Raw genomic sequence first — 26116 nt, 5'->3', positions numbered from 1 at the left:
AGACAGGTACAAGTGAGCTCCCAACCAAATTTAGCCTTCAGGAAAGCTCAGCATAAACTTGCCTTTCCCAAGCACCATCCACCAACAAACCAAAATTTAAATCAGTTAATTACCTGAAATTCTTCTGCTTACTATTGAAGATTTGCTGGACAGCATGAGACAAAGTCTGTTTGCCTTTTTTTTTTTTTTCATTCTCTCACTGGAGTATGTTCTTGTCCTGCCCCTTAGACCTCCCCTATAAATCAAATGGAAATCAGTAGAAACCCAGAAGGTAGGGGAAGAAGTGGTTCTGGCCTTTAAATTCTGCCCTGATGTGACTCCTTGCTTTGTATTGGTTGCCAGCAATGCCTGAATCTAAAGGAAAATCTTTGTACAATTACCTCACATGTACTGCGAAGGCTCTGGTAACTACAGCAAGCTCTGCACTTGCTAGCAGGGCAACCCTTCTGCCAGGTGGGACTGCTACCTCTCCGTGTGTAATCAGCAAGGAATAAAACCCACCTGTGAGCCTGAAAAGTAGCAGATGGTGGCATGTGAGGTGGGATTTATCTGGAGAGCTGGGGGTTGGTTTGGGTCTACTTTCTTCCTTAAGGTTTTTACATTTCCTTGTGCAGAAGTTTGTCCCTCTCCCTATGGTTTAACAAAGTGTGTTGCTGGATCTCAGCCTCAAGTTTCTGGTCCAAATCTTTGAGATCTAGTCTCCCAGAAGATTAGGGATACCCGTATTGCTGTGGGATGAGTTTGATGCCTGTGGGATGCTTTTGCTGCCTGGTGTCCTTCCCCTGGCCTAGGAGGCCTGAGCTTCTTCTCTCTGGTGTGAAGCACAGGCAGGTAAAACTGAAGAAACACTACACTGACTCCTAATTAAATTCATAAACTCTCTATGGGCTCACCTTTTTGAGAAACCTTTTTATTTCCCTTTGAAGTCTTTGGCAGCTAAGGAAAACCTGGGCCTGCTTCAGCTTCGCCAAGCCATGGGCCCTGTGGCAAGTTCCTCATCCAGTCCTGGTTGTGAGACCTTTGCTGCTGAATTTTCCCCAATTTCTGTAGTCACACCAGGGTAGGGCCCGCAGCCCTCGTGTCTTCCCTCCTCACAACTGCCCACCCTCAGGGGGCCGTACTGGCTCCTGAAACACTGTGCTTGCTGGAGTAATGCAGCTCTGAGGGCCTTGGCCCTGCCACAGCTATAGGAGCTGCAGGAGCTCAAAAAACAAACCCAAAAGCAAGATGCTTGTACCTCAACAGCCTTGTCTCAAGCATTGGCTGGGGGGGGGCCATGCATGACCGCACACTGGCTGGACGCTGCCCATTATCCCCTGCTTGCTCTGAACTTGAAAATGGCCCTGGAACCCCGGGGTCCTGTCACATGCTGACCTGCCGTTTTGGCAGAATATGAACTCAGGGCCTAGTGGGAGTGAAAGCAAGGGCAGCCCTTTGGGGACAACATCAGGAACTGTAAGCCCATCCTCATCTCCTGGCCCTTGCTATCCTTCCCTGGAGCACAAGCTCAGCCCATCTTGGTGTACAGGGTTTCCCTGTGCACCTCGCCCAGCACCCTGCCCTCCGCTGCCATCGCTGTACATGGGGAGCACGAAGCCACTGCCAAGCTCAGGCCTCTGCTGTACCCAGGGGCTGCCACCAGCGTGAGGTGGGACCTCTCATTTCTAGACCGCTTTCAGCCTCTGTGCCCGAGGCCAGGGCTCTCCTGAGCAGGACGGAGGTTTTTCCCTCAGACCTGCAGCCACGCAGCCAGCTCTTAGCCACAGAGTCTGGTTTCTTTCATACGGTGCTGGCTGTGCTGCGACATGTTTTGGGAGCTACTTAATTTGTCTCACGAAGCGATCTGCTGTACTCTTCCCAGAAAATGTATTTTAATTTGAAAGGGAAAAGGAAGATTTTTCTGGAAACAGCTGATGAGCTGGCATGCAGCAGCTGTTTGTGTAAAACATACCGAGTCTCCCTGACTGGAGGGTGCCTCAACAGCAACCAGGCCGCCGGGCCTGAAAAAGCCGATGAAACCGCGCAGGCCATGCCTGTGTTTTGTCAGCCCGTTGCATCCCAAACTATGACTAATGAAGTATTTTGCTATTTGTCATCCGATAAATGCTTACTGGCTTGTAATCAGACTCGCTCATGAGTCTGGCCAACGCACCAGTGGTTATTTTTGGCTGCACAAATTCCATTTTCCTATGTTGTTTGCTGCAACCAGACCGACACGTTCACATTTTGACAGCCGTGTTGTCAGTTCCTGCGCTCACTGAGAAACAAGCTAATGTCTTTATTGTTTACAGAAAGAATGTTGTTGAGGATTACTGGCCTGGATTTTTAAACCTCTCAAGTGTATGCCAGCATGAAATTACTGTCCTTAAAGGCAATTTACTCACTGAGAATCCCACGGTCTTTGAAATAACTCTACCCCTTATGTCACTATGCTTTTTCTTTTAAAAAAAAAGTCCATCACAATTCAGCCCCACTGGAGGAGCACTGTCATATGGAAATCTGCTTGTTCTGAACAACAAATGAAGGTACTTGTATGGTGGTGAGTAACTGAGAAAGGCGAGGGGCCATACTTTCTTTTCCAGAAGTCAAGAGTCAATGGTTGAAGTCTGTCAAAGACCTTGAGTAGGAAGAAGCCTCCAAAGTAAGGAGGTAAAAGGACTGGGTGAATTCTGGCCCTGCACCTCACAAAACCGAGATCTGTATCAATGACTTTTTTTTTTTTCCCCTTTTCTGGAATTGCTAGCTCAAAGCTTAACCCACAGAGGATGCTTCTGGTTTCATGGAGAACAGTGACCAGCCAAAGAGGAATAGACCATCCAGACAAACCAGAGGCTGGAAGGCAAACAATTTTATCATCCGCAAGCATTCATCAATTCATAAATTGATTTAAATGCAGTGTGGATTTCTCTTTCTGCATACTCCCACGAGAGCCAAAAACATTTTAATGCTGAAATACTCACAGACTCTAACAGAGTGGGGGCTTTAAAATAAAGCAAATAGCCTTCATTCCAAATAAAATTGTACTGACAAATCTGGCTTATCCCAGCACAATGCTTCCAAGCACCTTTAAACAGGACTATACTGAACTTAGAAGCAGATTTCTATAATCAAGATGAAAATCATACTTAGATACGCAATTTAAAACTCTTTTGTTGAACTATAAAGAAGTCATATTGGAGGAATTAACACAGTTGTCATTTACAGCCTACATGTGTGCTCTATGGCCCTTATTCTAAGTTGCGTTTGGAAGGGGGTGTTTAGTTTTTTCTCTTTTTTCCTCATCTTGTGAAGGTTTTTTAGCTACTTGGCCGCAGTGATGATTGATTATGGAGGTCACCACTTAAAGAGTTAGCTGATGATGGATGATGCAGGTACTGAGAGGCCATTAGGATTTTGGTGAAAGGGAGAGCACAGTATAGATGTAAAAAAAAAATGGACACATAGAGTGTAGAATTAAAAAGTGTATAATTAAATGTGGGGTTTTTTTGTAGTAAAACAAAAATCACTATTATTATAGCTCCTTTAAATGTGTATAAAGCATTTTCCTAAATGGAATATTCAGTGTTTATTTAAACACACACACACAAGTACTAATCCCAGTATAAAGCAGTTTAGAATGTAAGTTTAACTATAAACTGTTTTATACCAATGGAAGATAGGAGCTGTTCTCTCCAGATATTCCTGAACTTAAATTATCTAAAATACTTCAGTCTATACCTAATTAAGCAGATGAATAAATCCCATTGAAGTCAAAGAAGCTACTGATGTGATTAAAGAAGATACATACTTAAATTCTATTTAGAGTTTAGATCCAAAAGCTTAACTCCATCCCCATTCAGCAACACATTTAGGCAACTTTAGACACTTTCTTAAATCAATAGGATTAGATGTTTGCTTGAAGTTGCCCATGAATTTAAATGCCATGCTACATAGGAAAGTACTTATGTAATGGATTAGCTCCGGTTGAAATTTTTTAATTATTATCTAGGAATGCTTTTTAGGACGTGAAATACGTTCATTTTTCCATTAATTTTTAAACCATCTTTTAGACAACAGAAAATATTTTCAGTTTTAACTTCTCATCCCATTACCTTACCTTCTGCCATCTTCTTTCCACCAGAAAAAAAAAAGTGGTGGAAAAGGAAGGGTATTCTTTTTCATTCATATGGGGAGGGGAACATCAAGTTTTAATGTCTTGATTTAAGAAAAAAAAAAAGTTGGAAAATTTCAAATTAAGCAATTCTATGCAAAACCAAACAATGCATTAATGTAGTTCATACTTTTCTAACTGGGCCAGTTGAACACAAGACTTCTAGAAGGTTTTCACTTAAGTATACAAGAGCTCTGAGGTCACTTTTTCCTGAAATGAATTTCTGTAACTTCATATCAATTTACCATTTTTTTTCATTGCTTTAAGATGAACAGGTACTCCAGAGCTAAGAGCAAGAGAAGAAACAAGCCAGCAGTTGTATTAAGAAACATTTTTATTAACAAAACAGTAAATTCCACTTGCTTAGCATTTCCAATAATGAATAAATTGGCCTTGCAACAAATAAAAAAATCGTAAATATCTATCACAGAAAGCACTATAAGGTTAGGGGCATTGGGCCTCTCTTCGATGTCTTAGGGTTGAATGTTTCACACGTTATTTAGTGTTTTGTTAAAAAAGGCAACACAATACAGTCATAGAAATGAAGCCATCTCAGTCAAACAAATTAGGTTATTATAGAGAAAGGATCCAATTTTATGTTAGGTAGTTGGTTTATGTCTGTTTGTTTGTTTGTTGTTGCTGCTGTTTTTAAACAAAAAGGAATTTTAAATCCACTTGCTGGCACTTCTGATACATCCGTATTTGTTTTTTGTTAAATTATGAAATTAAAGAGGAAAAAGGAGAACCTTCAGAAACAGTGTTAAAATCGTGTTTGCTTATTATAGTAGTAGTAGCAGATCTTTTTTCCCTTGATGTATGGATTTAGTTAAAGATTAATCTACCAAACTGCCTGGAAGTTGACCTGACCATGCTATTTCATTAATGCAACCAATACCAAGCAGAAAACACCATTTCATCTCGCCCAAACCATATTCCGTCATGTCCAGTCTCCTGCCATCAGATTATTCTTGTTCTTCTATGTATCTTCGAACACTGAAATCTGAACACCACCTGGCTTTCAACTTCTTCTTTCCCCTCTCCAGCTGAAGTCTCTTGCTTCCAGCAATGACCTCCAGTATACCTGACCCTGCCGTTCCCTGAGTACAGCTGTCTTGTAAAGGTGGGAGAAATTATGAATGCCACAGGTGAACAACAACCTAAGAAACGAACATCAGGTGGATTTTGTGAACCTGTTCTCATTTTTCTGTATATGCTAATGAAAATAAAAAATTGTTCTACAAATGCAACACCTCGATGTGGCTGGCAACCTTCAAGAGAGGTGTTTTCATGTCAGCTACATGTATTTTTAAAGTGCTCTGACTCCCAGACAGATAGCTGTACCAGTTTCCAGCCTTTTTCATCAGCTACAGTGAATAATACTCAACAAAATGTTTTGTGCCTGCTGTTTAAAGCTAATTTTAAATTCCTCCTTCCTGTCTGTAAAGTGTGAACATCTATATCCCTCCCAGGAGGCCTTCCAATGATTTGGTTGATTTCTACTGAACTACCCTCTTTCTGTCTAATGTATTCCCTTTGAACTTCCGTCTAAATAAAATGTTACACTATGATTTATTGCTGTGAACGTAATGAAATAATACTAGAAAAAAACCTTAATGTGTAAACTACAGCATTATATTTAATATGTTTAACTAAAATGCATTAATGTTTTATATATGCAAGAAAAGCTATGTGTTACTTTAAAACATGATGAACTTATATTTGTCTGGTTATGATGTCTTGCAATACTATACAATCAACTTACCTAAAAATACCTTTTTATATGTCAAAATGCCCACCATTGAAAAATACTATCGTGCACCTCAAGAGTATTTCCTTTTTGGAGAAAGGGGTAAATTCTGCAGTGGAATCAGCCTGGATAATTAAAACGGGTCTTTTCAGATCTTTTACCACCCAATGCTGTAGTAGCTGTCGTTCATATAACTGAATGCCAGATAAATACTATATGATACTTCCTAAGATTCTCAAGAAACTCATCATTCTCATAATTTCTTAAGAACAAGGTTTCTGTAAGGCAAACCATGCTCTCCAATAGTGAAGCTTTGACTGGAAGCCAAAGGCCAGTTTAAGTCACTAAATATTTAGCTAATTAATGAATGTATATTTCTAGGAAAATTGGCCATTCTGATCAACTTCATTGATGCATATCAGGAGCAAGAGATGGGGATAAGAGGGAGAAGACAAATTACAGCAGAGATATATTTTTGCTTTCTAGTCCACTTCTTTCATACAAACTACTAAAACTTAATCGCAACAGAATAAGAGGCTGTACAGGTAAGAAAAAAACTAGCTGACTCTTATATACATTCATACACATCCCCCTTAATATAACCACTACACTGTAAATTAAAAAAAGGAAAAAAAAAAAAGGGGAAGAAGTCTGGGACAATTTATAATGGCTGCAAAAAAACGGAAGTATGTCTGTTGCTCCAGATGTCATAAAACTCTCTATACCTAGCAACACTTATAACATTGAGTTTACCAAAAATGGCTGAAGAGCAGATATAGTTTGCATTTTCTATACAACAGGCTATAAAACATCACTTATCACAGTCCAGAAAGCACATATAGATGTGTTTTTATATAAACATATGTAATAACATATTAAGCGTGCATGAAAATTTCCCAATGATTGCATCTATGCCCTCTTGTTTGTTTTTTCTTTTTTTTTTTTTTTTTTTGTGGAAATGTGCCTTATATTCCAGATTTTTGTTTTTGTTTTTGAAAATAAGGCCTCCGTACTATTTTCCTCACAACCAGAAAGGGGCTTTTTGAAAGTATTTCTACGTAAGTCTTCAGAAAAGCCAGCACTTTGTTTCAAATGCAAGTTTCCAATCACTGCTTCACTGCACCAGACGGCAAACTCTTTATGTTTGCTTGTTGAGTCACCATATATAATGACAGTCTTCTCTGACAATAAGACTAACTTACTTCTCAAGAAAGCGCTAGCACTTTGGCTAAATCCAGAATCATAGGTAGCTTCTTTTTTCTTTTTTTTTCCTGTTTTGTTTTTTTTAATTTGTTTTGTTTCATATTGTGCCTTGATGTTGTAGTAATACTCCTTGCTTTATGAATGCGTGGTGTCATCATTGTCTTTCAGAAATGTTCCAGCAACATAAAGACAGGCAGAGTAAATGAAAACACTGTGGATATTAGGGAATTTATCAGCTCCTGTTTCTGAAAAACAAGAGCATGAAATGCTTGTTTTTAAAAACAGTCTTTCCTTTCTGATTGCATTCCCTGTCTTTTTTGTTTGTTTGTTTTTGAATGTGCTTCATAAAAAGTAAAGTAAATAAGTTTGTATTATGTCTCAGATAAAATGAAGACTATTTCTATACAAGCGTTCTTTTAGATGTTGAGATCAGACATAGTACTCCTTATCCTTATTTTTCTTGTTTTTGTTGGAACTTTTAGCGCTGTTGGGCTGTTTTTCCTTGATCACAGCCCCATTGGATTGTGCTGAGTTACTGATGTAGTTTCGACTCTCATCTACGTGATACGATCCTTCGTCTCGATTCCTGTACTTGTACATAGCATACAGGAGAATGAGGATACACAGCGCCGCTGCTGCCACGATCCCGACTACCATGCCTGTTGTGCTGCTGGATTCACGAATCACCTCGGACGAGCCAGGGTACTCCCTTCCTCCTCCTGCCCTGGTAGGATTTGCTGTAGGTAGATAATGAAATAAGGGAGAGGTTATTACTGAGTTTGCACACCGAGGAGTTAGTCATATCTACCTGCTACAAACATGCATCTTTCTAATTGCACTCACTAGGTCAGGACTGCCTATCAATGTACCCTACTCTACTGATCCCAAAACATTTAGGTTTGCAGCCCATTCCATTTTCATGTCTCTCAGCACAAGTAAACAGGCTTTTAAACAAGGAAAAGGACAGTGAGGAAAATTGCATTTTAGCCTTCAAAAGTATCATTTCTCCAAATGCTCTTATTAAGCAAAGAATGCCTAAATAATCTGAAATAACAGGCATGCCACAGAACACGAACATCTGGGAGGAAAGGATCTTCCTCTCCCACTCCCTCCCTCTCTTTCTCTCCTTCTGTAAAGAACAAGTGACATCATAGTACTTACTGAGAAGACAGTGGTGATAAGACAGAGTACCAAACAGAATGGGGGGAAAAAATAAAAATTCCCCCTAATAATAAATGATAGCAGCCAATAAGTTGGCTACAAATAAGGTATCCTCAGCTCTCCTTTAGACTTCCCTCAGCAAGCTTCTCAATTTCTCCTGCCCTTCTAATATTTTTTCTTTTTTTTTTTCAAAATTAATTATATTTGCTTCTATTACTTTTAGAAAGCTATCCAACCCTATCTTCTCTTTTCTAATTCACAGAGTCCTCCTTGAATATTGCTACACTTCAGAGCACTTTTTCACTCAACTTCTCCCATTCCTTCTTTTCATCATTGACACCAATACCAGACATTTCTTCAAGCAATGCTTTATGCCCAGAAAAAAACCTCTCAAATTGCACAGAGCAAAGGCACAGCCTTCTAAGAACCCACCTCTCAAGCCAGACTCTGGTCTTTTCAGTTGTGATAGGAACTGAACTGACCTATGTCTTCAGACTGTAAAGCCTTCTTGATAGGAACTATTGTGTTGTCTGGCGCGTTTTGTCCCCTTACACAGCCACATGGAACGAAAGCCTAATTCCAGGAGGAATTTCTAGGTTAAATGCTCAGAGCACACACAGTGCTTATGCATTTCCCATGTTCTCCTTTTTTTATTGCATTTTGCAGAAGGATCTTTGTATAGAATTGCTTTAGATGGCGATAGCTGAGATGGATCTTCTATAACTTAGCAAGTGTCATGGACAAAAATGAAGTGACTTGGGTCTATGTAATATTCTTCTGATTACACTGGCATTTCCAAATTCCTGAGAGGCTGTGTACTCTCAGCACTGCCAGCCTTGGCTGAGCTCACAAGCAAGAAAAGAGCAGTGAGTGAATCAGGGTTTCCCACTGAGCAGTGCAGAACACTCTCATTAAGCATCCAGGCTGGCTTATAGAAACCGCATTTTAAATCATTATGCATGGCTAAAAATGCAGTCAGTAAAATATAAATGTTAACTAAGAGTATTATTAAACACTAGTTTTACAATATATTCATAATGTTAGCTTTATCAGGCCTTGCCTGCAACTAGCATTTCATTGAAGTGTGTTAGAGAAGTGTCTTATTCAAGGTTCACAAAAGCACACCATGCCCCAGAGTCACTTTTTTTGCACTGTAAAGACATAATAAGAAGATGTTGATTTTAAGGATGCTACATTAAAGGTAATGCCACTCAAACTATCAACACTGGTCAAAAAAGTGCAACAAGTTTGGACAACCAGAATTAAAAGCAGCCACCAGCTACAGACATCTATAGCTGGCCTATGAATAATAAAACACAGAAAAAAAGCCACAAACCCCCAAAAGAAATAAGTTCCCTCCCCACCTTGGTATTACTCATCATTTATTTATTGGTGATTTGTGTTCTTACTGTTGAAACACCACTTCCTGGCAGTCATCCCACATAGGTTTAAAGAAGGTGACATTTTATTTGGCCGAATGAACAGAGGCACCACAGTAAGATTCAAGAAAACTCTCATTCGTGTCAAATAGTATTTTATCTTTTTTTTTTAATCCCCTCTGAAAGTTCTTGGTTGTTACGAGTTGGTACAATTGGTATTTTCTATGACTACACAAGAGATCTTGAAGTTTCGCTTCAGAAGGCTCTAAGATTTTTTTCTCATTTCAGGGTAGATGCCACCCTAGTAAGAAATGTGTTTTGTCCTAAAGTAGTTAGTGACTGGTTTAGATCCTGTCTCTTCATTGTAGCTATTGTAGAAAATGGGAATTCTTTTACACATAGGGTGTCATTTATTGTTTTACAAGAGGCAATGCATTGTTGCAGAATAAAGACTCCAGAGTATTTTTATAGTGAATGAAAATGAGACAAAGTTTTATCTTACTGTATGTGATTTCAGGAAATTAATTTCTGTCTGAGAAATAATAGAAGCGACTGAATAAACTCTGTCAATACCTGACGGACTAACAGCTGCTTTTTCTGTTTAAAATAGAGACATTTGGGCCAAATGCTGTCAACTAACTTTACAATTAATGTCTACTAAATGATACTTAACAGCTTGCTCAGAGTAAAACATTCTTTTAACATTGCAACCTAAAAAAGACATGTAAGGAATGTTTTTCAATGTTACCTAAACTCCTGCCTTTCACCTGATGGCATCCTTTTATTTTTAAGAATGTTTTCACAATTATCTCATTTATCCCATCTGTCTGAGGAATATTCAACAACTACATTAATGTTATTTAAACTTACAACATTTTCAAAGCATCTGTTGTTACATTTGTTTGGACTTCTGTAAAAGGAGCAGTTCAGCAAGGGAAATGACTTCTCACTATTTTTCTTCCTTTTACATTAAAATATGCTTTTAACCTAGCAGAACCTCTCAAGACAAATGAAGAAGGAGGACATAAGAGGAAAGTTTTACAAAGCACATGGTTTGTCTGTGAGCATTTTAGGTAGGAAAGGCTAATGGAGCACATGCTAAAGCAAGCGTCCTGTTCTGAGACAGGGAGGAAAAGGCCACTGGGAAAAGGCCAGCCTACACTTCTTCTGAAATCTATGTAAATAAACAAATCCCCATCCATAACATTGATGAAATAGCTGCCTTCTATTTAAGTAGGACCTTTATTTCACTAAGACTGGAGTATCCAAGGGGAATTTACCTAGATTTTTTTTTTCCCCCTGTAAGACAGGAACTATTGCAAGGGACAACAGATGATATCAATGGAGAGCAAGTGAAGATGATAAGGTTACAGAAATCTTGTTCTTTGCTTCCCAACTCTTTGAGAAACACATGATGCAGTTTTCTTCCCAGCATCTTGGTAGCTGAACCAGGCAGAGTCTTTGGCTCCTGGCACAGCAACACAGGTACCTCTATGGGTAACCTTGCCTGCCACTCAGCTGCAGTCTCTGTTAGTGTCTGCAGCATCAAAAAGTCACTAACTTCATCCTGGATAAAGTTTCTTATTGTAAATGAGAAGCAAAATACCTTATGGGTGAATGTTAAGATTAAATGTCACAAAAATGACTGATTTTTAAGCATAAAAAGTCATCTCCAAAAAATCCTGAAACAACCTATAATAAGTTGAGGATGGTTTGATTAGGAACAAGAGAAAATCACAAAGACTGTGATTATGCTCAGCCTATACCGTAACAGTGAGAGGAAATAAAAGTCATCTTGTGGTGCAATGATCCCTTCTTAAAACAATTTCTCTGATGCACAACTCTTCCTCTCAATAGTATACAACCAGCCTTTTTGGATTGCCGCAAAGACCAGCTTAGGAGAGACTGATTTTTAAAAGCCTCTTCTACCACTTAGGAAAAACTTTTCATGAAATAATAGCAATTGAGCACAGTTTTACATTGTGTAATAATGGATTAGAAAGTTATTATTCTTGACTGTGTTTCTAAGTGATTTAAAATTTAGAGGGGGAAAAATCTGACTATTTTCAGTGCCCAGTTTTCATTAATACTGTGAAAAGAAAATTGGAATTGCAGGCTCCCATGGTGTTCGTGAATTGGAATTAGCAGACTTAAAAACAAAACAAAAAACCCAACAAAAAGACCTCAAACCTGTTTTCTTTACATTTATGCCTTCCCACAAACTGTGAATAGGAAATTACTCACAAGACAAGAATGTTTAACTACTGCATTTGCAATGAGGCATGAAGGCAATTATTTGCAGGACACATACTAATTTTCACTCTGTGTGTTATCATTGTAGACCTGTTTGTGGTCGACTTTCTGTAGCATTGTTGGATTCTGGAGAACTGGTTTCTGAGGTCACTGCAGTTTCAACGTCTCATTACAACGAATGTGTCTGGAAAACAAATCTCAGTTCTTCCTCTGCTGAACTGGTGGGATAGAGGCAGCCCAACTGCAAAACCAGGATGAGGATCTGCTGTAAACTCATGCAAGAGACTAAGCTCAAACCCACGCTGGTCTGAATACAGGGGTATCTCAGCCTGCTCCCTTCCTACCCAGCCTCTCCAGGGGAGGCAAGAACTGGCTCCCCAGGCCCATCCATCAATGACTGAGCTGACATGGGATGGAAGGAGTAAGAGGTGGTTCCACATGTGGCTGCTATAGCTCAGTAACAAACTTGCATCAGACTTGGAACAGTCCTTATGCAAAGCCATAGTCTAATCCACGTGAGAGTGCTACTACAAAACTAGCCGCATTGCCAAACACTCTATGCTCTGTGATCATAGTGGCATCGTGATTCAAAGGGAATGGGAGCTGAGACCTGCACACACAACACACTGCGATGTGGTGCAGAGGTGCGTAGCACAGTAGCTACATTTGCCATCTCGAACTCACGCCATTGCGCTTGTTCTAAGAAATCTGTCAGACGCTTACTGAGTTTGAGGGAATGTGACAATAACCTACTTTCACATGTGTTTAAGAGAAAACTATTAAAGTATCTATTCTACTCTTTGGTGTGCAAACCCAGGTCCTTTACTTCCTATAAACTGACATTTCAAAGGTTCTCAGAAAGAAAGATATAATGCATTAAAATACCTCTAAAGTGACATTAACTAACATAGCTAGTCATAAAAATAGCCTAGCATTGACACACCATCCACAGCTAGAAAGGTTGTTTTGCTAAGAAGCTAAACATTGTTGCTGCACAGAATAAAGTGCTTATTTCCAAGTGCAAAGATTTGCCATATATTGACTTCAAATCATTTACAAATCCTACCAACTCCTTAGGACTGCAGGTTTTGCAAGTAACATTTTTTTTCCTGTGGTTGAGAGGTGGAAGGGTTGTTGTCTCAGTCTTTTTTAAATGTCAATGTAAGTCTAAAGGGAGATAGGTTAGTTGGTAGCACAGTGCCAATTGATAAAGCATACCAAATCAATGGGTTTTATAAGTTAATATGCTCTGCAGAGCTGAGGGGAATATTTCACACAGTTTAATAAGAAGCTTTTGTGAAAATATTTTCCAGAAAACTAAATTTAATTTTAGCCAAAATGGAAAATGTAAACCAATATATCACTTGATGTTTTTAGCAGTCTTCATCCCTGTGCTCTTACCCTTTTTATTAGTATATTTTAATATTTTCAGTTGTATTGCTCCTCTTTTAGTATTCCTTCCCTCCAAATATGGATCCTTTCTCCTTTTACCAATTCAGCTGTCCTGCCTCTCTCCACTTCTACATTTATCATTCACTTTTGCACCTCTGCTTCTTTCTTTTCTACATATAGTAATTTAGTAATTTCTACATATAGTAACTTCTACATATAGTAATTTGTGTGCTCTGGGAAATCTTTAGTAAAGTGTTACTTTGCTTCAGAAATTTTGACTGATCAGCAGAGTCAGTGGGTAGTCCAGATTTTAAATCGAAGTATTCCTAAATGGGAAAAAATTTAAATGCTTTTGCAAATAAGATAACATAAGGAAGACAAAAGAGAAATATTACACTACTGATAGCATGTTTTCAAGCTAGAGCTAAGCTGCTGTAATTGTGCGGAACCAGTTCAGACAGCTAAACCAGTATCTTTTGCTCAGTTAGTTGCCTGTAGCTCTAGCTCCCTGAAGACTCAGGTGAACACCAGTGTTACGGCAAGAAAAGGGCAGGGACACTGGAAACATAAATTTTTGGTGGCAGTTAACTGTAAGATCAGCTTCACTGTACCAAAAACTTACAGTGTTAGCAACAGTGCCATTTGGGCCCTGCTGAACTTAGTGAAAGCTTTGCTACAGAGCTTCAGAGGACCAAGGTTTCATTGCTTGCTATTTTTATCATTATCATCTCATTAAAAGAAAACCAAACCGCCTCATCTAGGAACCAGTCTTCTGCAAGAGAACACCAAAGTGTAGCTGTAAAGAGTGAGGAATCTAATGGCTTGGCCTGCAGAGCAAGGAATGATTCTTCCTCATGAAAGGAGCTGGAGGTGCAGACACCCACATTCATCTTTGCAACTGTGGGTGACTCCCTCACTGTCTTCCTTCACTAAGCAGCTACTACATGAAGAGATAAATGTCTGTGCCACAAACATTATATATATCTGGCTTGAATGTTGGAGCTGAAAGCATGCTGCATTCAATTTGCTCTAAATACTGTCATCAAGTCAGATCCATTACTGACAAAGTTGATAATGTGCCTGGGAAAAGAAGGGGCCAGGCTTTCAAGACATCCAGAATATACATGCACACACACTGGAAATGCGACCACCACAAATACCAAACTACACCCGCTAAACAAAGGCTTGGATACAACTTGCAGATCTACCTACACTTGTTCAGCCTGAATTATATTACTGCCAAGATCTTATATGCTTCTCTGGGAGTGGGAAGAGAAAGATAATAGACTTCAGGATTGACATAAATTACACTTGATGTAATTAATATTCTTTTTCTCATGATAAAATTATTGAAATGAATAAGACCGCCTTGTTTTCCTTTGCTTCTCTCATCATACTCTATAAAACAATTCTGGTGTCTCTGAGGTTAACATAAGGAAAAAATTTTGAGGCATCTGTAAAGCTTTGTCTTATTTTGGAATATGATTCAGGAAAGCTTTCAGCTTTCCTTTCATTTATGCCTTTTTTGTAACTTTTTAAAGGGTATGTTCACAACATGTGCTGCATCTAGATCAGAATCTGCTGTTTAAGCCAGCCTACATTTAAACTCTCAAAGTCCCAAATCTAGACCATAGCTCTTAACCTCAAGAGAAGTTGCTGGTTTTGAAACCTATGGGCCAGAATAGCCTGTCAACACAGCAGAACAAGGTTTCATTCAGGTCTTTATATAGTTAGAAGGAGATAGCCTAAGGTTAGACTATTTCAGGTACATGCAGCCTCATTATAGGTTACTTTTGCCTTGAATTTTCCCTGCTTCCATTTATGAGCAATATCCTTAGAGAATACCTCGTTTTCAGGCTTGTCAGCATTCACCTGCCACTTGGCAGGCTGTCAAATGACTAGTCACACACTAAAAAACCCCAATACTTCCACTGAGGTTTAAATTAGGTGTTAGCAAGTGCCTGAAAATTAGCAGCAACGGTCTCACTACTAGGTATGCAAGAGATAATGAAAACTCACACTGTATGATCGCTAGAAAACACCAGCAAAAAATTTACCATTTGCCCTTATCTCCTTTGTTTGGCAGCGGGGTAAGCAACCCTGTTCACTGCCAGCAGTCTGTTAACATGGTTATTAGTTGATAAGCTGCAGCTGGCATACACCAACTACTTTGCAACACCGTATTAATTGAATTTATCAGGTATTGCAAATGGTTAGCTAGAAGCACAATGGTTTGCTTGCACACCTGTAACTCCCCTGTTTGAATGCAGAAAAACTGAGCTGCAAAAGAGTGCTGGAATAGACAGCTTTGTAGAAGTTGAGCGATATGATGTTAATTCAGGCCAGTCTTTTGGCTATAAACCTTTTCATACCTTTGCAAAATATTGTCTTTCTTCTTCTACCATGTCCATAAAACCAAGGATGATTAAAAGTCCTGAGGAAAAGTGATTTTTCCCACAAAAAGAGGAATTTCAATGTGTATGCATTACAAAGTGACGAGAAATAGTTTCGGTATTGCTAGTGTCCACAGTACGGTATGCAAGAAAATATGTGCAGTAGATGTAGCAAATCAAACTAGAATTAAGTGTAGCTCCAGGAACACAATGGGCTTGCATTAATCAAGGCACCAGTAGCACATTGTCTAATTTCAAACTAGAACAACTCATTTATTTATGTCAACAATCTACGTGCAGTCTTGATTCTAAGTGCAGGCATGACTCAAAAGACCAATTTTTAGGATTATACACTTTAACTTGGGATTTTAAAGCAGATTGCCATGAAAATTAATGGAACCTGTTCCAGATTCAATCAGCTATTTACTGATTAGTTATTATCAGTTATTTACCCTTGTACAAGCAAATCCTCTGCCTTTCCAAAATTCCTTATTTAATCAGACAAAAGTCTCACTCAAGTCAGCAAATTACTTAACTGTATCTGAAAACCTCCATTTTGCAATTACTAATTTACTTATTTTCTGTATTTTTCAACCAATGTCAGTGTGTGAAATCCACCCATGGAAAATGTTTTGCGAGTCCACATAATCTTTAATTCGCTTTATTTAATTGGTTTCAGTACATCTAATGTTTACAGAATAACCTGAAAACCAAATTCCTTTCTCAGGATGCAGATTAAGACAGGTCAGTGCTGGTTTTCTTAAACTTTACTTGTGTATTGTGCTTCTATCCCAAATTGGAAAGACCATATTCAGAATACAAAATAGAAATTGTTCCCTGTCGGAGTTCAGAAAACTTCAACTGGCATGATCAGCGTGGGCCACATAACGGATAAGATCTGACTTGGTATTTTAAAAAAGAAAGCAAGAAATATTATTAGCATCTAAATGAACGATATAGTTTATCTATTGAAATATACATTAAAAATCTTTCATGATAGTTCAAAACCAGATATATATATATGTGTGTGTATGTAGTTTGGGTATTTTACACCCTATTCTTCGGTTGATTCAATGATCCCAGATTAAAAAGATCTACACCTTTTTTGAAAATGGTGGAAACATCTCATAGTGAAGGCTCTCAAAACACCCCCATCTTTATTTCTGTGGCTAACAACTAAGAATCACAAAATATTTAGAACTGCCTAGAACCTATTTTCATATATTAGGCATACAAGCACAGAAACTGGGGCTTAATTAGTTTTATGATTGAAAATCTTGAATACCAGTCTTGAAAATCAGGACTGCTTTGTTTAAGAGAGAGCACGGTCATAGATCCGATTTCATTTTTTTTGTGGCTGACAAAGCCACTCCATTAGCAGTCAATTAATTCTTTAAGGTCTATGTAATACCTTACTCAGTAATTTTGTACTTTGTTAGAGCATTTTTTGGTGGTTTTTTTTTTGAGTCATTCTGGATATATCTCACTTTCTGGTTAATGCTGGAATGGTTGGTAATGCAGGTTCTTTATCTGGGAGTAGCAAAAAGGATAGGTCAAGCAACTGCCTTTATCTGAGCAACAGTCTTTCCTGCAAATTTTTCTAGGGAAAGTCAGGAAGGTACGCTCTCAAGAGCATATGCATATACTTGTGGGGAGTGAGAGAGAAAACGAGAGAATGAATATTAAATGGATTGTGAGACAAGTGATTTTCCCTCGACAATGAAACAAGACCATATTCCTCCACCTCGGTGTGTGCTGAACGAGAGTAAACTTCTCCTGCTCCCTGCCAACCCTGCCCACAGAACTGCGACTCTTCGCTCTAACCTGCTCTCCATTCGCTTCCTCTCACTCACGTTATCTCATGCAGGGATTGTACTCTTGCCTCTGATTGACTAACAGGTCACTTCTACACCTGAATAAAAGGACTCAATATTTATGGACATTTTATTGCCTGCGATCCAGACAAGCACGGAATAATCTAGGGCGTTCCACTGAAGTCAGTGGGTATGACACATGCATTTGTCAATGAGTGATGTGGAGTGCCTGGTTTGCTTCTCTGCATTCACATCCCAGTCCTGGTATCACAGCAGGATCATGTGCTTCAGCTTTGTCTGTAAATACCTTCAGACTGAGACACAAGCAGTCTTTTACATCTTTAAAAGAAAGAAAAATAACAGAGAGTTCTTTCTTGGGCCACTCCTTCAGAAGCACTGAGTTATGTGCCCATTTTTCTTCAATTATTGTTTATAAAATGAGTAAATTTCTTCAAACTACTAACAACATTACCATCTGGTTTTGTCTATGTTGCGGAGATGTCTAACTCCAAACCACTGAACATGTAACAGCAGTATTAATAATTGTCACTTAATAAATTTCTCTGGACAAGAACTGTCTTTTCATGTTGTCTGCATACATCTGAAGCATGAAGTAGAGCTTTAGGTACTGCCATACAAATAACCACCCCAGTATTTACATCATGAATATTCGCCATTCCTAAACACATTACAGAAGTGAGAACATCCGACTTTAGCAAGAATATGAGTGGAATATGAAGGCACCCTCAAAGTTCACCCACAAGGAAAACCGTTCATCATTTACACACCAGTGGAGAAGGTCTGGTGCAAGTTAACAGAGAGCTTTGTACGATTTATAACAACCTGATGTCAATATTTCTTACCAGTCTTAGAGCATAGTGAGCCGCTGATATTAAACTGATAGAAAACCATTATGTTCAGGAAAAGAGACAGCTCCCCAGTTTCCATCCATATTCTGCCTTCTGATATGTTCGTATCACTCTGACTACAATTAACACATGCTAGAAAGCATTAGCCTGTCCTGTCATCTCTAGGCTATGGATTAAACCTCTCTTTGAATTGCTTATGTTCGGCAAGGAGTATCTACTTAATGTTCACATTTAAAAGGATAACAATAGCTGCATTTTGTCTTAAAGTGTGCTTAAGAAATAAACTTTAAAATAATTTCACGTTGGTCACAGATCCCTTGTACTAGTTGAGGTTACACAAAGGAAGGATCTGTCGAGAGCATAAACACCACCACTACCACCAAAATTACACAGAATGCATATGAGGAGTCAGAATTCTTTAAACTATTGAAAAATTATTTGTTAGAGTGAAAGAAAACCCTTCCTTTCAGCACATGCTATTGTTTTCAGCTGCTCCCAACACTGGCAATGTATTAAAATCCTTAGGGCTACAATTGTACTCAGTATTCCCATGTTTCAATAGCGCGGCTGGCAAAGAGTAGGGATCAGTGTTCGTACAATGGATCAATCATCATTTTCAATCTCCTTTTCTTAGATAAGTTAGGAAAAAATTCTTTTTGATCAAATTCAAATGAGAAATGCCATATTTGTAATTCACACTGACAGACACTAAGAGTTCAGTCTCTTAACAAAGCAGTGGTTCAGTTCACAATAAAATCATCTGGAAAAATGCAACATTTGCTTTCTGTTGCTTTGCAGGGGGGAGCTTTATGATCTATAAAAAAATTAAATAACCTTAACAATTATTTTAACTTCAATTATAGGAAAATTAATCTATACCTGAAGCCCCTCCGTTCCTTTATGTATAGACATGGTAAGTGCTAACATTTCAAAAGTTTGTAAATAAAGCATAGTTCTCAGCCTGTAGTAGCTCATACAGAGACATCTATATGTATTTCAGCTAAGCATTTTAAGAGGCTGATTCAAGACAACCCAGCGATCTTCCCAGTACTGGAAAAGCATATAGAACTACAGGATAATTGGACTGAGGCACAAATATTCCCTTTATGTCTCGAGCCATCATGAACACAGTAGCCCTATGAACTAACTGTAATTTTATTTTTCTTTGTTTCAGCTCCATGCACGATGAATTCCATGAAGTGCATTAAATAGGGCACTTGCAGTGACATATAAATTATAGTAGTCACTTCACCTCCTACCGCAATGTTATCTTGCTGCCAGATGCACCAGGAATACAGTGCAATAATTTGTGACAGGAAAAAGAAGAGTAAAACTTCTAATAATGAGCATAAATCATTCACAGTCCGTATTTCACAGCTCTGCCCATTAGAAAAATAGGTATCAATGCTGGGACCAAACCTAAACCATCACAAAGCGTTTGAGAATGTATGGTTCCTAGCCACCTCCGTCTATCCAACACATGTTATCATACAGCAAGGGACGTACATATGCAGGAAGCAGTTTGCATGCAAAGCCCCATACTGTTTCGCTCACAGGACAAAGCCTTCCCCAAAGCAGTGACTGAACTGTAAGAGTCACCTTAACTAGTGGCTTGTTTGCTCTCTCTTGGCTATACTGATTCTTTGGAGATTTCTGACTGTCGCCAGCTGTTTTCTGCAATGCAATGAGCCTGACCAAGACGTAGGAAAATCAACACAAGCTCCAAGATCAGTCCATAAGCATCTATCCTATCATTAGTCCTTACTTAATAATGTAGGAAAATAACCGATCACATTTTTCCCTCAGAATTAAGAATTAGGGCTAAGAAAGGTAACCAATGCTACCAGTTGGTATACATCACTGAACTCTGTCCTGACCATTCTTACCGTATTTACCTGCAGAGCAAGTACAGGACAAGATCTGATACCAATCCAGTTCCCTGTCCTCGGCAGTGGAACTCAAGAGCTGCCAGACAAATGCTGATCAAGAAGTCATGAAGTATTTTCTTTGGTTGCAAACATGTGAACTTCCTCTGTCCTGACTATTCTTATCCCATTTACCTACAGAACAAGTACAGGACAAGATCTGATACCAATCCAGGTCCCTGTCCTGGGAAGGGAAATCCAAGAGCTGCCAGACAAATGCTGATCAAGAAGTGATGAAGTATCTTCTTTGGTTGCGAACATGTGAACTTCTGTTGGTAGAAAGACACTTATTTGGACCTGAACAAAGCTTGTTTCTACAAGACCCTTTTTTCACTTTGAAGGTTGTCTTCTGCTAAAACTCCCAAGGCCAGCAAACACCATATATTCTGGCTTTAAGACTGCCAAAACCCTCTATCCATACCCCACTTCTGCTGGGGCCATCAAGAGAGGTTTTCAACCTAATTTCTAACTTAAACCTTTGTTGAATCCTGAGTTGGAGAAGAACTTAACTGTAAGTTGCAGAAAAAGAACTGTTTGTGTGTATGCTAAAAACCGTAAGACTTCTTCCCTGGTCTAGATTTCCCTGCCATTAAACTCAATGATTTCACTTCATTTGACCCAGTTTGGACCCCTCTGCATTTTGGAACATTTCAATAGCTACAGAAGTGGCTAGATAATAGCTAACAAGTAAAATACCAGCCCAGTGTAACTGGAATAAATAAGCTGTGTAGCACAAATGCTCACTGAAACTCAGCAGAAATGAGAGCTCTGCACAGAGCTCAGGGAAGGCTAGAACAGCAGTCCTGAGGTGCGGCGTGGCAATTTGTCCACCCGCAGTTTTATAACTCTTCACGTAGAATCAGTAAATCATCCCAGGTTCTTTGGATACTTTTTTTGGCTATGTTTCTGCTAACATTTTTCATAACTTGACTACAAAATGAAAAGGCTTTATTATTTCCTCTATGACATGAAGCTGAGGAAACATAAACTATTATTTCTTTTTATTATTATCATCATCATCATTATCAGCATTATTCTTTGTGTTGTTATTAGTATTTAGAGTAGGAGAGGGGAATGTGGGGCGATTGTGAAAGCAATATGTGTTGCCTTACTATACAAAACAAAATGCAAACAAAATATGTTGACTAAGTTTTGCATGCTAATAAATTTGTTATGACTTCATCCAATTACGGCACATTTAGCAGTTTGTATACCACAATGAAATCTGCAATTATAATTTTTCTGACTTTATGTTCCAGACAAGTTGATGGGATTGCTGCTTAGCAGCTCCTAATCTGGTCTACGTTTTTATGTCCCATATGAAATTTGTTGCAAATTGCATCTTTCCATTTATTATTTAGAAGACAGGTGCACAGAAAGCAAAGCTGGTGGTGGCAGACCGAGACTTGCTAGCCACTACAAACTGCAACATATTTATCCTAGAAAAGAAGCCCTAGTTTAAGCATAAATCTCGCTAATCAGTAAAATCTAGATAATCAGTATTTTCTATGATACAGGTTTACCATATTCAAACTGTTTGTTGAATAGGCTCTCATTTTGAGCTGAGAACTTTGGTTAGAAGTAGGCATATTATGGGCAATCATCACGGAAACATACAGTTATGGCTCTGTCAATAAAACTGAATGGGCTCTGGCCATCCCTTAAATGTATTCTTGTTGGAAAAATGTTCACCAGAGAGCTCTTGAGAGCACCATCTCTTGTGCTGAGGTGGATCCCTTTGCTGAATGACCATCAGGCAGCAAGACAAGAAATCTAATGGGATCTCAGACTATGGCCTGTGAAGTGAAAAGATAGTAGAAAATTGTCCTAATCATCATATATTCTGCCTCCTAGAAGTATCTGTTAGGAAACATAAGCTTCACCAGCATTAGTGAGGGTGTTGAGGAGTAGCTGTAGAGAAGCAACTCTGGTTTGTGAAAAGGGCTATGGGGAAAAAGCTGACATGAACCATGGGAAGAATTTAAATGGAGGGACATATCCTTTTGTATCTCCTATCCCAAATCAAAAGAAAAAAAATCATTAATCTGTCACTGTCAACAACATTACGCTTCTCTCCCTGAAGTTCCAGCCTACTGTTAGGAGTAGCTCAAACCCACATGGAGACTGCAGTATTATTGAGATGGAGAAAGCTTATTCATAAGACTAAGTGACTAAGGCTAAAACAGCTTACAGAGAGACAGATATGATACAAGTTAGGACTTCAGTAACCCCTTTGGTTCACGTCGTTTCAAATATGAGAAAAGGACAAGGCCAATGAAGAGGGAGGCAAATTAATAGCTTTTAAGAGTTGAGAGTGGGAGGACAAGTGACATTTTGATGTGAAGAATGACAGATAAAATGATCCAGACAATTGGGATTATGGAGAACATAATTCCTGTGCCAATCCATACTTCTTTTAAAAGACAGTAGCAGTTGGGAACCAAGAAATGAAACAGTAAAACCACTCTCCAATGAACAAAAATGAGAAGCGTAGCTGGGTGACGAATGATAAGCTAAAATGGGAAAGCTAAACACCAGGATGTAAAGCTAACGGCAATGTTTTGCAGAAAGACTAACATTCACATTCCCCTTCTGGACCATAGTTTGGACAGAAATGATAACCTGTCAGAAAGCTTCATTTCACCCCTCCCATTCCTGCACCCACCAGCTAAATGACTGTGCGTGGCTCCAGGACTACCGAGCATTGTAGCCCCAGATCTGAAGTTCAAAACAACCTCAGAGAAGAATCATTCTGAAATTTCATTGACTTTCATCAAGCTGTAAAGCTGAGACAATACAAATACATTTCTAATACAACAGCTGCATTCTCAGGGGGGCTGGGAAATTTTTTAGTGCTAGGTAACTAATGTATTGTTTTACAATTACCTTATGAATTTTTTTTAAATATTAAAATAATCTAAATTTACAGTACATAAATGTCAATTCATCTATTGAACAGCACCACCTGAGTTACCTAAAGCAATGAAGCAACTGGCATGAATGAGCTCAGAGCCATATGAGCTACTGCATTGACTCATACTGGACAAGACAGTCTTGTTAAACTCAAGAATTTGAAAATGAGAAGGAAAGAGCAGAAAAAAAAAAATCCTAGAAATTAATTTTCAAGCTTTCAAAAAATGAATTCTTATCACAATTCCTAAATATCTCGATCATGATGTCTGGGACTTTGAGAAGCGAAATGTCTTCCTGAGAGACACTGTAAGGTGGGTGTACCTGTTCCTGCTCATTTTAAGAATGGTCATTCCATCTCGTGGCATTTTGAAAACCACTCTGAAATCCTTTTATTGGAAAGCAAAAGAAACCAACCCCAAAGTATTCTCATCAAATCTACAAATATCTTGGTTCCTGGAAGAGCTCAAATGTCACCCTGCAGGTCCATCAAACGCTGAGACAAGTCATAAACATCTCTGCCTTTACTTAAATTTAAATAAATAATTTTTGCATGTGGTATTAGGCTATGTGACTTGAAGAAGGAACCATGCATCTGCATTTGAAGCAAAATTTAATTTGTCTAAAGGCTATGTAGACATATCTCCTGCCCCAGATTTGGGTGTTGTACTAAGATGGCTCTTAGCTGTGATTTGCATTAATATACTAGTCTCAAATTTAATTGATTTCTACTTGAACTAAATAAGTTACTGCACAACAAATTGATCTTAATTAATTTACTATCAAGTATTATAGCAAATACTGAAGATTATCAAATTACCTAAAACAACTGACAGTAGGCATGCTACCAAATAGCACAGAATTCAAGTGAGTAAGAAAAACTGAGATATATATGGTACCAGAAGCTGTTCGCTCAGAAAAGGTAAAAGCTAACCCAAGCCAACAAAGAAGCAGGAGTAATTCATTGGACTATCTGGGATTTTTTTAAAGGTGATAGAGTAACATAATTCTCCAGATTGCAATTATGATTTTTTGCATTCCTTTCACATCTGTGATAAACATTTGGATTTTCAGAGAAGGTATGTAGTATTTAATTGAATATAAAGGTAAGTGGGAAATTATATCACAGAGAAAAATTAGTACCAAATCTCCATTATTCAGTGGGAATACAAAAGACATGGCCAAAACAGTACAAAGTTTTTGTTCCATGGAAAATACTAGAATGTGAAAATTTTTCATTTCTAATCAGAACTAAAACAAACACTGAATATTCTTGGCTTGGAAAAAAGCTATAAAACAAGTTGAAATTGGAGACTGTTGTATTCTGTGTCTTCAGGTTTTTTACTATCTATACAGTATTTCATACCATAAACAGTAATTCAAAATGAACTCTACTGACACAATATGACATTTGAAATATGGTACTTTTATCTTATTTGAGAGACGTGCTTAAGGCACAAACAACTGTAACATCTTCCTCCTAAATGAAGTTGTCCCTTCTTTATCACAACAACAGAGTTGCAGGGACCCTAGAATGCCCTTCCCAGTCCAACCTTAGGTCCTCGGCCCAGCTATAACCTTGCCCAGATCATGACTATCAATGTGCTCCCACCCATTGCCTTTGAAAAACGCATAGCAAACTCTCCCTCCCTGCTGACACTGCCATGAGTAGAAAGGTCCCAATTCAACTTCTCCCTGCTATGTAAGAAAGGACTATCCCGCTAGATGGGACTCTGGGGGACTGGAGCATGCAAATATGAAATAAAAGAAAGTAATAAAAAAGTTGACTAACCTAACCCACCTGAGCTCGGCTCACAGGGATCGATGTCCTCGTCATCACTAGGACATTCAGCCGAGGCCACCAGGATGTCATCTGTGGTCTGCAAAGAAAATAAAAGTCAAATAGATGGATTTTAATTGACTGAACACGTTGTAAGATTCTCACTGGCATTTCTTTTATTGGTCGAATTTATACAAGGCCCAGAGCATTCCAGACTTAATATGTAATGGCATGGTGACACTTGCCAACTCTGTATTAATGGGACTTTGCTTTTCAATTTGCACTTGTCAGTTTTTAGAACTGTGTTAGATATCCAGTGCAGGCACTTAAATATTTTATTGCTTTTCTGTAATAAGAACAGAAAGTAGATGGATATAATATGTATATTGGGGCTGCTGGTCCGCCCTCTTTATCTCCAATATCTCTACTATGATATTGCTGAAAACACTGAGGGCATTAAAAAAACAAGTCAAAATATTGAACTGCCTGCAGCTGTTAAAACTATCAGAAATGTAGTGGTTTTCTCTATTAATTGCACTTGCTTTCTCAGATGTAGAGTCAAAAAAAAGGAAAAGAAGAAAACATGACTATCATTGAGTTGAAAACTACTTAATGAAAAAAAGTCAAGGAAAGAAAACAATAATAAATATATGCAATCTGAGAAAGTATTATCTTATTTTCTTAAATAAGTCAAAACATCATATTTTCTTAAATGAGTAAAGTATTGCCCAAGTGCTGTGGTTAGGTCCGAAGGGTTCTAGGAACATCTGTCCAAATCAGCTTGGACAGTTCTTTGAATAAAGAAATGAAATTAATCAAGACAAAGGATACAAAGCAGGGGATGTACGATACAACACACTATAAAGAAAAGAAACTGGGGATTCCTATCTACCGCTTCATACAGTGCAAGAACAAGGAGATATTCAATGAAACACGGCGGCAATCAATCTGAAACCGATAAAATGAAATACCTTCTGTTCAAGCCACCTCGAAGAACAGTCATTTAGAAATGTAATAAGAACATCCACAGTTATTAGGGGAAATAATAGCAGGGAAATATAAACAGTCATGCTCCCAGTCATTTCTCAAGCAATTACTAACGAGGTTAGGAACAAGCTTTTCCTATGGGCAAGATGTTTC

General features: G+C 38.5%; 1 long non-coding RNA gene across 1 annotated transcript; it reads right to left on the bottom strand.

Moving 5' to 3' along the window:
• Window positions 1-4466: 4466 nt before the first annotated feature.
• LOC104163569 lies at window positions 4467-25082 on the bottom strand. Its single transcript, XR_696469.1, has 2 exons — window positions 24989-25082; window positions 4467-7837 (listed from the first exon to the last, which is right to left on the bottom strand). It is a non-coding gene; the product is annotated as an uncharacterized LOC104163569 (long non-coding RNA).
• Between the last annotated feature and the right edge of the window lie 1034 nt (window positions 25083-26116).

The sequence above is a fragment of the Cariama cristata genome, unplaced genomic scaffold (genome assembly GCF_000690535.1).
Source record: "Cariama cristata isolate BGI_N322 unplaced genomic scaffold, ASM69053v1 scaffold25426, whole genome shotgun sequence".
Taxonomy (NCBI): Eukaryota; Metazoa; Chordata; class Aves; order Cariamiformes; family Cariamidae; genus Cariama; species Cariama cristata.
This window is presented reverse-complemented; position numbering and strand designations above follow the sequence as displayed.